Source organism: Vanessa atalanta, chromosome 26 (assembly GCF_905147765.1).
Source record: "Vanessa atalanta chromosome 26, ilVanAtal1.2, whole genome shotgun sequence".
Classification (NCBI taxonomy): Eukaryota; Metazoa; Arthropoda; class Insecta; order Lepidoptera; family Nymphalidae; genus Vanessa; species Vanessa atalanta.
The window spans coordinates 592,760-604,807 of record NC_061896.1 but is presented as its reverse complement, the minus strand read 5'-3'; the positions used below and the strand labels follow the sequence as shown (position 1 = coordinate 604,807).

General features: G+C 33.2%; 1 protein-coding gene across 3 annotated transcripts in view; it reads right to left on the bottom strand.

The window, feature by feature from the left end:
• The window catches only part of LOC125074070 (hemicentin-1), a 407,628-nt gene that overhangs the window by 78,798 nt on the left and 316,782 nt on the right, over nt 1-12,048 (bottom strand). The gene's annotated exons all lie outside the window — the stretch shown is intronic.

The following is a 12,048-nucleotide window of genomic DNA, read 5'->3' as shown; positions in this document are numbered from 1 at the left end:
TTGGATAACATGATAGAAGATAATAGATAAAATATGGTAGAAGTTGTTTATAATTCTTACAAAACAATTACAATTACATAATACATAATAATATATCCTACCTGAAATTCAACAAGTATTATATACAGTGTCAGTATCCATAGGCAAAGGTGAATCTCCATCAGTTGAACTAATTTTACGTCTTCATAAAAAATTAAATTGTGACTTATACCTTTTTTGAAAAATAATAATTTATCTCTATCACGTTCTTACATACAATTAATAAAACAAATATAGAACTTAAATGCTTCACTAATCATTTTAGACGAAGCATTTTACAGAAAATGTTAGCTAAATTGTAGAGGTCATCTAGTAATGACTATGTTTTCGATTTAAACCGATGTTCAAGATTAGTCGAGTGCGTTGTATTTTATTTGGAGCGTTGACAATACTCGGCGCTGATTAAAACGTTACCGCTTTAAACTTACATTGCATTTTATTTAATACTAATAATGAAAATGTTAGCGTATGTGTGAAATACATTTTATATGTGTGCGTAAATATATATTGCCGCGTTAAAAAGTAATTGGACACTGAATTTGTTAGTATAATTTTATTCAACGGCTGCATCTTTTGGTTATTTAGTATTGTAGTAGTAACATTGTGTTAACGTCCCACTACTGGGAAAGGTAATAAGCCTGAATTACATAACAAACTTCTATAAATAGTGTGATACTCATTCAAAATCCCTCCAATGGTAATAAGCCAGAATTATATAAGTAATGTTTTTCATTTGATTATTAAGGAAAATGCAGGATTCCTCACGACATTTTTCATCACTAACCAGCTGGAGATTCATTATATATACCAATAATCTCAGCGATAGTTACGCGGATGTAAGCATACAATCTACAGACAATATTAACTTGTTCTAACCGCTTGGATATCATAAAGATTTCATATTCAAATCTGGGCAAGCGTCAATTTTTCAATTATGTTTATAATTGTATCGTTCGTCATTCATCTTACCGAGTAAGGGATAAAATCGTGAGAAAGTTATGAGTTGGATTAATATGATGTGGTTGAACCACATGTGCATCTAATAACCAGCAATGGAGCACTACGGAATTAGTTCCAATACTTATCCAGTTGAATATTCACGGGCTGTTACCAGACACACACGGCATAAAGTTTTTACCACCGTCAACTTAGGGAAACCCTTGTGTCTGTAGTTGCACCGGCTCAATCACCCTTCACATCGGAACACAAAGATACTAAGTGTTACTGTTTAGCGATATGTTAATGGGTACTGGGTGGTACCAACCCAGACGGGCTTGCTGATACCACCACGTTAAATCATTTATATTTGTATGTAATTTAATTTGTATTAGATTTCCAATGATCGAAGGGTGACAGTATTGACAGTATTTATAGAGACAATGAATTCGTCAGAGTTCCCGTCTTTTTTCACGCTGTCCGATATCAATGGACACTTCAACATTTATTGGAATGACATGAAAAATTTGAATTTAAACTCGTTCAGACCGGTGTGTGAATGACACGACCGGCGGCTCTAAAAGTTTATCGTTTATTTTTGAATGAATTTTATATGACAATTGATTGACGTCTGTTGAAAACGAAATAAAAGTACTTTGGCAGTTAGACGTGTTACCAGCAAATTAAATTTAGTTTTAAAGCGAATGTTAAAAACGAAACGCGACACAAACACCTGAAGCTGAAGGCTTGTTGATATAGTGTTTTATAAGGCTGAGGTACAGAACGTAAGGCGATTTATGTGTCGTTATAGATATTCTCAGTTACAGTCCAGGATAAGAGTTTGGTCGTATTGATCATTCTTGTGCCTCAGTTAGTATGTAAAGCTTAATATCTGTGCCGTCGTGTACGTCTGCCTTTACATCAGATCATGAAGGTTAGAGAAAAGAGAATGTATTCCTGAGTTTAATACACTTGGCTAGTATCTTGTTAGAATCATCGCCGATGGACAACAAATTTATAAGATGAGAACTGGGTCCGAACTATTAACCCCCGTTTAAGATTCAACTTTTCTAACTACTGTAACATTTCCCTCCAATACTATGGTATATTTCTTACTATCTGTACAAAGGCGTATAAAGTAATAAATAATAATGATAGAAGCAATTAAAAGCCGCACCATTAAGCTGCCTCTTTTAAAATGTTCTCTCTTATTTACTTGATAGATAGGAGATAGTTCAACCTTTATGCCAATCGTTTCAGGCTTAAAAGAATTCTCTACAAGCTATCACTCCAACGCATTTTTCAGAGGAACCGTTTTTGGATGAGGCAAATTTAATTTAACCTGTTAAAGTAAAGTGTTCTTTTTTTTCCTTTTTAAAATCATTGTTTTCGGTAAAATTTATGAGTAGAGTTAAGTAGCGGTAGGTAAAATCATGATAAATATTATATTAGAAAAACACGATCTATGTTGTCATATACGTGTATGTATCTACTGATATATATGTGCTGCATATCGGAAAGTTACAACAAAGTAAATCATATAAAAACCTTATCCATGAAATAAACATTAAGCTACTTTTATGGTTATCGGTGTTAAAGTCTCTTCATCTCACAAAGACTAGATGTAATCTTCCATCTATGTTGCGAATTTGTGTAACTTCAAAAGTGTCATCAAGGGCTTGGTGACTGTTTAGAGGATTTTTTAGTATGCATGTATTTAGTACTACTAACTACGGAAGGGCAGTTGAACCACCTGATGGTCACCACTGCCTGTAAGAAATATTATTAATTTCTTGCTTACCAAATGCGCCACTAACATTGGAAGCTAAGGTGGTATGTCTCATGTGCCTGTAGCTTAACTAGCTCATTCATCATTCAAACCTGAACTTAGCAGTACTGAGTATTGCTACTGGACGGTAGAATATATGATAAACAGGTGGTATCTACCCAAATGGGTTTGCACGAAGCCCTACCAAGTGTTTGCAATTGTGTAGCTCAGGATATCACCACAAATTCCATAATTGGTTGCGCATACAAAAAATGTTTTGCTACTTTCTGGCATTGTCTGGTGACCATTTACCATCCAATCCAAATAAGTCTGCCAAGGTTTGTACCTTCATTTTTACAAGGTTTTATTTAACTTGCAATGTTAGTTTGTTTAGGTCAAATGTTGCTAGCTAAAGTAAACCACTTCCCCTTATCCTTCGGAGTTTCCGTTGTTCCGAATTTTGTATTTTGGTTTCGTTCCGATGACAATACATTTTTTATGGTAAGATTGACCTGATTTTTCACAATTGGCTCCTGGGAGAGAAAATCCTGGACGGTCAACAGCATAGACAAGATTTTTTTTTATATATTTATAAAGCAATACAGCTTCATGTTAACAAGAATATATTTTAGAAAAACGGCTTAAATTGCCACATTCAACTTTTCATGCTGTAGTTTTCAATAGACTCCCCATGTTTGAATTTCGTTACCTTTGATGGTTTGCCCTCAATTTTTTTTTGTTTTTTTTTTCATTGAGTAAACTGCGCAGAAAATATTCGATCCAACAGCGACGAGGTTTCCCTGATATTCGATATTGCAGTTCCGATAGAATTTTTTTCTGGATTGTTCCATTCGGACGTTTTATTTAGATACGGGAGATGAGTTTAAAGATTTTCCTGTTCGACATTCGAAATATTTCAATTGTAGTCTGGATTTGAATTATACGGTGGTAGCTTTACTGTAAATAGTATGTTAAATGACGATTCAAAAGTGCATATAAAAGCCTACTAAAGTATATTTTGATTTCTGATTTTGATAATTTTCGATATGTACTGATGACGATTTCTATAAACTCTATTTATTTATTATGCAACTATTGTAGTATATACTCGTATCAGTAAAAAAATACATTGTAAACAGCCTACATAAGTTATCACTAATATTTAGCCGTAGAATAAATCACATATTAAGTTTAATTACAAAAGTCCAACGAGAAAATCACCATACATTAATTCGACACTTTTTATCCTTATATACATCAAAGCGATATAAATGTAATGATTATTCACAACTCTCTCAATAACGAAACTTTCATCAAACGGCTTTGACGTTCAAAGTTTGCAGAATCTGCATGCCAGATAACACCTCGTATAAATTTGGAAAGTTTTTAAACTGTTCTACTCGTTAAAGATTATTCGAGAACAATTTGATTAGGACCGCGATGGTCCAGTGATACGTGGTCGAACTGGAGATCGTGAATTCCAATCCAACTTATGTTTTTCTCATAGAGTAATAGTTTGCCAAGTAAAATAAGTGGAATTAAAATTTTTCTTCGACTTCGAATATACACATGATATATGCTGTGATTCTAATTCCTGTCACGTTCGGTGAGTCATGCAATGTGGATGAAATTCTTCCACGGGTGAATTTATTCCGAGGACGAGGCGCAAGGTAAAATTAGCTTCATACCTTTTCTTTCACAGAAGATGATGCATTTATATTTAAACATTTTAAAGTGATAAGAGCATGGGCAGTGATTACTTCTGTTATTAAACATTCATTTGTTTGTGTGTCCATGGGTCTATTGAAGTTAAAGTAAACCATTAATAAAATTAAAACAAAATATAGTTTATTCAAGTAGGTTTTTACAAGCAAGTTAAGTCAGTTAAATACAATTATATATCCTGGCTTATCCTGGCTGTGCATCAAGAAAAATTAGCTCTAATCTTTACAAACAATATTTTTGAATTAAAGTTAACCTTTTTTACTTTCCTAATTTATTTTTCTATCTCAATTGAATTTTATTCATTATTTCATTTATTTACTTTATCATAAGGTATGTCATGTTCAAATAGGAAAAATATATTCTTTTACTACCCTATTGTTCTGATTTGGTTCCCTAGGAAGTTACCTGCACTACGTAACTGATATCCCGCAAAATGGTAGTATCATGAAATTAAACTGTCTCCATATTGAATTTTTTATTATTAGTCTTTGACAGATTGATAATATTTTCAAAAGGCCCTTTTGGCAGCCTCTGATCTAGTGGCTAGCTTATAAAATCACAGATGGCAAAATGCTAGAATTTTAAACTCCAATTTGATTTATGTAGAGAATCTCAGTAGCAGCTTTAATATTGCTCTTAAAGTTGGCTGCTTAATGCCTCGTAAACTGCGTCTTCTACGTGTCGATCCTGCGCCTATAGTGTTATTGACCGTGGCTGTTTTGCCAATTTATTGGGCTTATATATGTTTGTTTAGGTTTACAAATTATGTCTTCGACCCATTGATACGTGGAGTTGTTGACTTGATTGGTTGAGGCTGGATATATTACATATATAACATTCACATTATCAGCCTGTAAATTTCCCACTGCCGGGCTAAGGCCTCCTCTCCCTTTGAGGAGAAGGTTTGGAGCATATTGCACCACGCTGCTCCAATGCGGGTTGGTGGAATACACATGTGGCAGAATTTCGTTGAAATTAGACACATGCAGGTTTCCTCACGATGTATTCCTTCACCGTCGAGCACGAGATGAATTAGAAACACAAATAAAGCACATGAAAATTCAGCGGTGCTTGCCTGGGTTTGAACCCGAAATCATACATATATAATTGTATTTAACTAACATGATTGTATTTTTTAATGTTGAAAAAAAGTAACTAATGAGTTTCTTGCCGGTTCTTCTCGGTAGAATCTACATTCCGAACCGGTGGTAGCTTTACTTAATATAGTTTGTTAAATGACGATTCAAAAGCGGCTTGTAAAAGCCTACTTGAATGAAGTATATTTTGATTGTGATTGATTTACAGTTGATACTTGGAATAGTAGTTTAAAAAACATTTAATTAAAAGTATAACACTTCGCTCTGTTACTTTCACTGGTTACAGAAGGGCAGGTTCACATTTGTATATAATTATGTCCTTAATATATAGAGCATGTGTTGTTATTTCCAAAATCTGTTATAAGATATCATCTTCGTCATAACAATGTATATAATATAAATCTGAGCCAACTTCATACAAGTAGAATTAAAACCGATGTATTTTTAAAGAAATGTTAGAATTTAATCAGTTTTTCGCTATGAAATCTTTTCACTCTGCAAATATACGCTATCTCATAAAACAAACAGAATATACTTCTCTATAATATCATTATGATAATATCCTTTGTGTGTATAATGGATGTTAATTTAAATACTATTTCATAAAAAATATCAAATCAAAATATACTTTATTCAAGTAGGCTTTTACAAGCACTTTTGAATATAAACTCTGCGTCGAAATTGCGCATGCGTTAAACTTGAATTAAGCATGTATTATGTTGATCAGGGAGATATAAAAATGTACATCTCATTACCATTAAATATTAACACGCTTTAATGGAATGAGTGACTTTTATTGTAAATCTTCTGAATTTTTGGGTCAGTTATGTGCTATATTCGACCAATACTTCTTTGGTTCAATATACAAACTCTTTAGAAATATTACGTGATTATTTCATTAGATATCAGGAATGACCTCAAGAACTGGTCTGCAATTGTAACTGTTGCAAATGTGTGCTAACACTTCCTTAGTGTGGGTGCACATTCCCAGAGAATATAGGTTACTTTAGCTACAGAAAACACCAGAGCGGAACTCATAGTTGTACAAGAAATTAGTTGGTCAATGAATTAGGGCCTGAAGCAGGAAACGGCTGTAAGCTATCATCATAACCGTTGTATAGATATAGATTATTTTACCTCGTTCCGATCGTAAACAAAATGTTATACAACACTATGACAGAAGAAGTATTCTCACTCGGCAAACGCAGAGCGACCTGTCAATATCTTTGTTTAAAGCATAAATAAAATAACTCGTCGAAACAGAAGCGTAAAGTGAAAAATGTTTAAGGATTCGAGCACTTTATATTTCGTCGAGAACTCTGGCAATGCATGTCAAATACATAGAAATTCTCGGAAGAATTTCAAGATTTTGCCGGTAAAAGCGCGGTGGAGCTAAAAAAGGCAGTGATGGTTCAACGAGCTCTTGTTTGGCGTTTGACGGGTGGGATGTTTTTATCATGGATGTGTTATTACCAACAATTTGCCGTTGACGATTTCGAAGATATTCCTTTGACAACTATTTTGTCATACTATTACTTTTTAGATAACACGTTTGCAATGTTTGTTTTTTGATTTAACTTAATTTATAGTCCAAGTAGTGTTTGTGTTTGATACAAAATAATTCTACTAAGATCGCTTGTAGTTTCAAGATAGCACCTATTTAATGAGACTATCTCGCTGGTATACGCATGAACCTACAAGGCAGCTGATCGCGACCCTCGACTTCCACTGTCGCCAATTTTCATAAGCAAACAAATGAAAACATTTTTGTTGCTTTCTCGGAAACCCATGACCTTCGATTACGACTACCGTTGTCTATTCAGTGACCATCTCCGTCAAATTCTATAGAAACAATTTTTTTTGAACAGAGCCAAATATTGCAAGATAAAAATCATATTAAATAAATGACAACTCGTTCAACCAACGGACAGACCTTTATATATTCATAGAAGTAATTCGAGATATCGTAAGAATAAGTGAATCATTTGTATTACAAGCGGTTAGATATCAAAATCGCTTGGCTGATCTCTTGGGATTCAAATGCGTTGCAAGATAACTATTTTTCTAAAAATTATGCCTCGTTCAAATAGGTTAAGGTGAATAATATATTTCTTTAAACTGAACAAATTAATTCTCGAAATTGAGTGCTTTATTTTGTAAATAGTCTATGTATGTTGATATAATTACTAGATCTCTTAAAGGGTCACCTGATAACGCGAAAGACACATAATAATTGTTTTTGATAAAAATGACTCGCTTAACATAGACAACAAGTTAAGTTCCTAACATAATTATTATCGCTTGTTCTAGTTGTTAAGCGATAACTTCATTAATATAGTCATCATGAATAGCTATGACATCTGATCTGATTATAGATTTGACTATCATTCATATTTAAACATCCCCATTGGACTGTAAGCTATCAAGGAAGGTCGTTTAAGGTCAAAAATGTCGTGACTACTTATGGAGGATTATGTAGCCGAATTACTTGACCTAAAGCATCAAGGTCAATCGTTTCAAAATTAGATAATTATGATAAACTTATAAAAAATAGTAATTGTTCAACAATTGCAATCAGATTATTATTATTACCACTTGATCTTCAGTCAGATTTTTGTGGTCATCTTGTCTTTCTGATCAATTTCGGCCACGCCATAGAATATAAGACTGATTACAGAAGATAATTTGGTGTATAAATTTGAAGGTAATCAGATACTTTTATACTCCCACGCCCACAGTTTTTAGGACAGAAATATCTAGGAAAAGTGCCTTGGAAAAAGTGTAAAATCCCAAGTTTGCTTTAGACATAAATTTTAGGGCTACTCAAAAATGTACCAATTTATATATGGACAATTAAAATTTTAAAAGTGCTTAACAATTGACTAGTTGGTTTTGGTTCCTAATTGTGTAAAATTTATTCCAAAATCTAACTTTTCGTTTATGTCACACAAAATTCCAACAACATTGAATAGCATTACAAAATTCTTTGCTATTTTAAACTTGTATAACGTGAAATATTCTCACTTCAATTTCGTCTGACACGTTTTTAACAACATGTAATAAAGAAGGAATTCCTCTTAACATACAAAGTAACCGACATACTAAAGCAAACCGAAGATCAGAAATGCATCGTGACGTGCTGCTGTACATCAAGCACGTTTGAGGAATACTAAACATGATCCAGGAATATTTTTCCAATATCAACGTGATATTTTGTAATATTTATTTACTTTGCACTATTAAAGAGAGACTTCAAAGGATTTTTGCTAAAAATAAACGATAACCTGCAACAAATTAAAATATCTGTACAAATCTAATATAAAAAAGTTAGATTCTATATTTCACTATATAGAATCTAACTTATATATTTGACGGCCTCCGTGGTCGAGTAATGTGTACACCGGTTTTCATGGGTCGCCACTCCGAGGTCCCGGGTTTGATTCCCGGCTGAGTCGATGTAGAAAAAGTTCATTAGTTTCCTATGTTGTCTTAGGTCTCGGTGTTTGTGGTACCGTCGTCACTTCTGATTTCCATAACACAAGTGCTTTAGCTACTTAGATTGGGATCAGAGTAATGTATGTGATGTTGTCCAATATTTATTTATTTATTAACATATATAACAGACATATCTATTTTCATTATGAAAAAGTAATTGTGTTTCTTGATTATTTAATGGTAGATTAAATTGGTTAAAAGACGATTAATTTTTTAATGATGTAGAATATTGCAAATGTCCCATCCGATGACAATAGATCACCACCGCAATTGATTTGGCGCCATAAGAAAATATAAGTCATTCCTTCATCACCAATACGCCACTGAGCTGGTGAACTAAGATGTTATGTCCCTTGTGCCTGTAGTTATAATGGCCTATTTAAGTGAAGTATATTTCGACTTCAAAATATACTAGCTTGAAGTTTCAAGGCATTGAATATAAATGCCGAGAAGCCTGCCATAAATTTAGTGAGAAATATATATAAAATACAACAAGAGACTATGAAGTTGCTAATTCTAATCAAATTTATTCACCTATATGACATGACTTGTGAGATTCGTTTGCGAATCTTGATCGTTACCATAACGTTGAAGTCACGCTTTTAATATATTCGTTCGCTTCAAGTTTGACAAATGAGATCTCGTTAATATTTTTTTAAATCGATTTTCCAATATGGAATGCCATTAAGTGTAGCTAATGGAATTTTTTTGCAGTCAAATCACTTAGTGGTAGCTAGTAAATATTCCGCAGCTACGCTTATCTTCTACTGAGAAGATTTAGTTTAGCTTAGTCTGATACGTGGTGATTTATTTTTGACTATGAATGAGGTGTCTTATAAGAATATGAAAACTTGGACGTGTTTCAAAACTAGAATCTTTGGTTAGTAATCATTGGCATTTAAGAGAATCAGTTCTGAAATCGCCTCGACAAATAATTGTTTTCAAATTACACTTTATTTTTTTATTTTAACAATTAAACTCTTTTCTAAAGTAATTTAATTTAAATTTTTAAAGGGAATGAAACATCAAAAGCAGGAATCGGAATTAGCGGTTTTGGTAACATTGACCTAATTTGTACTACGTGCCTTTTTAAAATGGTAAGGAAAATTTCTAGTTTCAATGAAAAATATCTTGAGTGTCTTTTAGGAATATACATCCTCAAATCAAAAGTCAAACGGCATAATAAAGAGTATTAGAAATTATACGTTTGATAATCTTATTTCGCCATAATAGACCACCATCTAAAACTTTACTGGCCGATTCTAAATGTCGGTCACTATTATAAAAAAAAAAACAATATTAGCAAAGGCCGATGTTATATTTTGCCATCGTTAGAGAAAAAGTGGTTTATTGATCCGGTATTTCCTTTAAATATTCAATACAACTCAAATCACCAAAATGCAGAATAGAAAAAAATATAACCAGAAATCAATGGACGTGCAAGCTTTAGTAAATAAATAAAGTTTTAAACCCGTTCGAAATAAACAAACACTTTGTATTCAAAGGCAGTGCGGATACAATAAATAGGTATCGAATCCGCGTCCCCGTGGTAAACACTTCGGGTTTCGTTTCACGCTCCAGTTCTGCACAGTTCTGATGTTTTAAATGTTATTCATAATAAATATAACATAAGCACAGGATTTAAAAAAAAATACTTTGTACTTTTTTAACTTGAGACAAGATGGCCCAAACCCATGTAAGCACCTGTGCTTAATTTGTGTTTATAATTCATCTCGTGCTCGGCGGTGAAGGAAAACATCGCGAGGAAACCTGCATGTGTGTAATTTCAATGAAATTCAGCCACATGTGAATCCATCAATCAGCATTGGATCAGCGTGGTAGAATATGCTCCTAACCTTCTCCTCAAAGGAAGAAGAGGCGTTAGCCCAATAGTTTTAAATTTATTGGCTGTTACTATTATAACTTGAGATTTATTTTCTGATAGGATGAAATGAAGAATGTCTTTGTATGCTCATCTGTATTACTAACACTTTCATTTGGTATCGTCGATTATGAATTCTCAATAATCTCGGAAGTATTTACCTTAAAATAAATACATCGAATATAAAAGCCAAAAAGTTGACTAATAGACATGGACTCTCCATGTATTATAAAAATTAACACCTAATTCTGAACAAGCACCTAGATAATACCCTCATTGTATGCCAAGCTCTCACTAAATAGGCTAAACCAAATCAAATTCTCCATTGAATGGAGAATTAGCAGCGATTTGTAATTTATCGGCAGATAACCGGTCCGATTTAGGTCCTCAGCGGCCCAGTTAGATAATGGAATAGGTATGAAAACACATCCATGAAACTAATTATATATCTGCTAATTTGCTTTGCGGTATTTCATTACTATTTGATCGACAAAAATTTGTCAAAGGAATTATGAAGCTTTAGGCAACAAGGTCCCAATACTACTCTCATAATTAATATTTTTAAAACAATATTAATATTTGTCTGTCCAGTCTGACATTTTAGTTCCAAGGTGCCACCACCACCACGCCGCATTGGCGACGTAATGGATGGTTATTATTTCTAAGAGTGCCAATGTCATGTAATATAATATAATAATACAGTATAATCAGTTGGCACAATTGCTAGTCTGCAGACTCGCGCGAGGGTTCCCTAACATTATATATAGAAACGGCAAAAAAAACACACATAGGAGCCACCATTTAAATATTTGTTTTATTTGAATTCAATTATTTATTTTAAAAATAAATGAATATTTTAAGCATGTACCTGTTGCTGTTATCAATATCTAGCAAAAAAAAAAAGATTTTTGTTTGGGAGCTTCCATAATTCTTTTTTTTTTGTTATAGTGGAAATGTAAATCCATCATCAGTGTAATATAACTGTCTAACTATTGCGGTGCATGAGATACAGTCTGGAGATAGACGGACAGACAGACGGACGGACAGCGGAGTGTTAGTAATAGAGTCCCCTTTTTACCCTTTGGGTTCGGAACTCGCAAAAATAT